The sequence below is a fragment of the Mchenga conophoros genome, linkage group LG10, assembly GCF_057382185.1.
Source record: "Mchenga conophoros isolate Kocher_MC1m ecotype Shallow Benthic linkage group LG10, M_conophoros_male_GT1.1, whole genome shotgun sequence".
In the NCBI taxonomy this organism is placed as follows: domain Eukaryota; kingdom Metazoa; phylum Chordata; class Actinopteri; order Cichliformes; family Cichlidae; genus Mchenga; species Mchenga conophoros.
Window position 1 is genome coordinate 147733 of NC_140535.1, and position 3563 is coordinate 151295.

Genomic DNA, 3563 nt, shown 5'->3' on the forward strand with positions numbered 1-3563 from the left:
TAAGCTAAACTAGCTAGCTGTTTACATAACAGAAATACACTATATGGACAAAAGCTTTAGGCCACACCTATTAATCTTTAAATTCAGGTGTTTTCAGCCCTGCTGTCACAGGTGTATAACATCAAGCACCTAGCCATGCTGTCTCCCATTACAAATATTTGGGAATGAACATGTTGTGCTAAAGAGCTGAATGTGAGTTTGATAGGATATTTCTATTACAGGAAGTCACTTCCTGAAGTTGTTCTCCATCTAGATAGTACACAGTCAGCTGTAGTATTATTGTACAGTGGAAGTGTTCAGGAGCCACACAATGTAGCAGATCATATGAAGTTACAGTGTAGTGCATGAAAGTCGGCAGTGCTCTGCTCGCTCAGTAACTGCAGAGGTCCAAATGTCCTCTGGCATTAACATCAGCACAAGCTGGGAGCTACATAACGTGAGTTTCCATGGCTGTGCAGCTCCTGTAGGTGTAATGTATATGTAGCCCTGCACTTTTGTCCATATAGTATATATGTATATATATTCATTGTTTATACATTGGGAAGAAAACTTAAATGTAGAATAGATGTATCTCTCATCACATCACAAAATTAAATAGAAGGACACAATAATGGATAATCAGAGTCTTTTACACACAGAGTAGTGGCGTTATCTTCATGGCTTGTCTCGTTTGGTGATGTAGAGAAGACTGGTTATTTTGAGCACAACTTACTTGCAGCACTGTTAAAAGAGATTTAAAATATTAGAAGGTCTGGGTTGTAATCAGTCAGTCTCTGTACTCCACACGTGTATTCTGTGCGTTACCTTTACGATTTTCCTCCACCTTGAAACAACAGCAAGAAGAGCAGTGAGGCCCACAACCACCAGCCCAGCTATCATGGGCCCCAGTGGGAACTTCAGGGTTTTGTCTGTAAAAATGAAGATTAAAACATTAATAACCAAGCCATAATATCATGCACTGATTTTTATAATCCACTTAACAACTTAATGTGGAGATGTGGCTTGGGTAGCATTGCAGAGTGCTGATCTAGTGAGCTCACCTGTTATTGTGACTTGGAAATGCCTGCTGCTACTTCCATACATAGGAGAGTCCACTGTGCATGTGTACATGCCTCCATGCAAGGTTTTCTTCACTTTGCTGGATGTCAGCTGACTTGTTTAAGCCATTATTGATCACAGAGAGGCCATCTGCTAGTAGATCCACCAGGCTTCCATTTAGTGACCATGTCACAGAGGAGACAAGTGGATTGGCCCTTGTGTCACACTCCAAGACAAGGTCATCCTCTTCTTCAACTGTAACTTCCACTGTTTCAGAGATATTTGGGGCGACTGAAAAATGATCAGTGCAAATATTAATGCTTGTGAGATTATTGAAGTAATTTTTTCCAGATAGATGCACATCAACGTAACCAACCTAGCAGCTACACTGATTCAAACCGGAATATTCCATGACCAGCCTGCCATTAAAATTTGCACAGGTATGTTGGGTGTGTTTGTATGATTCCATCCCTCCCTCCTCTTAAAATGGAAATTCCCTGTTAAAGTGCTGTTGTCATGCAGGAATGTGACCACAGAACAACTAGTTCAAATCTTTTCAAAAACCCAGATGTCAGTTTACTATAAAAACCCAAACGTTGTACTCATGATCACTGATAATCGTGGACAAATCAGGGCTAGAATAAAGATGGGATCGTGGTCAGTTCCTTCCAGTCACGCTTCCTGCAAGTCCACTTGAATGGTCCATGCGTAGTTTGGTGTTCTCCATGGTCGAGACTAGTCACTCCACTCCGAGTGGGCACGAGGACTACTAGTATAATATGTTAAAGATCTACATATTGTGGTGCTGTACTTTTTCCCTGAGATCAGTGAAAAATATATGAACTAACAGGTAACGAACCCTACTTTGGTTGGTCCTTTAGTTTAAAACCTGTTAAATGCTAATGACCCCAGTACTGGGGGCAAGATGGAAAACATCAGGTTTCACGAGAATGTGCCGCCACATTTGTTTTTTAAAATATAAACATCTGTGGCATCCACAGAAAAATCTAAATGTTTTGTGAGCTCAAGGCTCAAAAACATTTTCTACGATCACCAAACACAGCTAAAACAACATATAATTAAAGAGCAAGTAGACATGTAGCAAAACTGCATGTTTCATCACGCTCCAACCAAAGTTTCTCTGAACCAGCAGCAAAACAAGACCAAAATTATGCATCCCACTTGAAAAACATGATGAATTTTGTCCTACCTTTGCTTTCTTTCTTTCAAAACAAATCCACATAAAAATGCATTTCCTGAATACTTCCATCTTTCAATGTGCTTTGTGTTCTGTCTTATTTGCTTGTTTACACACAGATAAATTACAGCCTATGGCAGCATATTTTCTTCTATATTCTGTTTTATAGAATATAAACCCCTCCGTGTCCAGGATGTGCACATCAGCATCACTGACAGGGTGGCTGCTGGCCTGTAGGTCTAAACAGACTGCAGAGTCCTGGCCTGATGAGGTAGCTTTTCTGTGTTGTGTCATCAGCTTAGAGGTTGTTTGATTTCACTGATGTATAATTTTACAAAAATGCTCCTTGTACTTAAACACATAGACTAGATCCTTGGGGTGGAGCAATTTTCTGACGTAGCATGTTTTTTGGTTTGAAAGCCACAGAGACGCATTGTTTAGAGAAAATGTGTCTCAGGATCACCAAAAGGTTTTCGTTTAGGCATGGGTTGTAATTCTCTCCTCAAGTATTCTTTAGGTGGCTTCCTGGCTGGTCAAATGTCCAACTGGGAATGCCACATCTACCCAGGGCCATTTTTGATATGATGTTCTTCTGCTGCCCTACCCGGCATGTTTGCGAGGATGTCGTTCGCTCTGTGTTGTAGTGTCCTGATGACAACCTGTTTATGCTCCAGAGTATGATGACAATCCAACCTTGAATACTGATACATATTAAAGATAGTGGTGCAACGGATCCAAAATCTCACGGTTCGGATCGGATCACAGTTTTAAGTCATGGATCGGATAAATTTTCGGATCAGCAAAAAAAGACAAAAAGACAAAACTTTAACTCGCCATTTACTTATTTAAGTATTTTTTGGCTATTAAAAAAACATTCAACTCAAGACTCATTCCACGCAATTATATAAAAACAAATTAAGGTGCAATATAGGGCAGTACAGGGCTTTGTATTTACCACTCCACTGTGATATAATGAGCAGTCACGGTCACGAAGCTTTCCGTTGCCCTGGAGGTCCACCCATTTGTAGTTAGGGCAACAGAAGATGCCTGGAACAGTTCAGGCATAACTTTAGACTTTTCCTGCTCATACATGCTTGGAACGATCTTGTCACTGAAGTGGACGCGCAACGGGATATCATAGCGTGGCTCAAGCATGTTCATCATAGTTTAAACCCCTTTTTTGCACAACGGAATACGGCCTTATAATAGTTTTAGCCCGGTCGGACTGGGCAGCAAAGGGCTGCTTAAATGCTGGAAACTCCTCTGCTCCTCCACTTGGACTGCTAGCGCTGGCCATAACTATGGCTTGACAGACTGACCACGCACA

At 41.1% G+C, this 3563-nt stretch overlaps 1 pseudogene; it reads right to left on the reverse strand.

Moving 5' to 3' along the window:
* On the reverse strand, nucleotides 1-2847 carry LOC146565128 (transmembrane and immunoglobulin domain-containing protein 1-like; annotated as a pseudogene).
* Nucleotides 2848-3563: the final 716 nt, after the last annotated feature.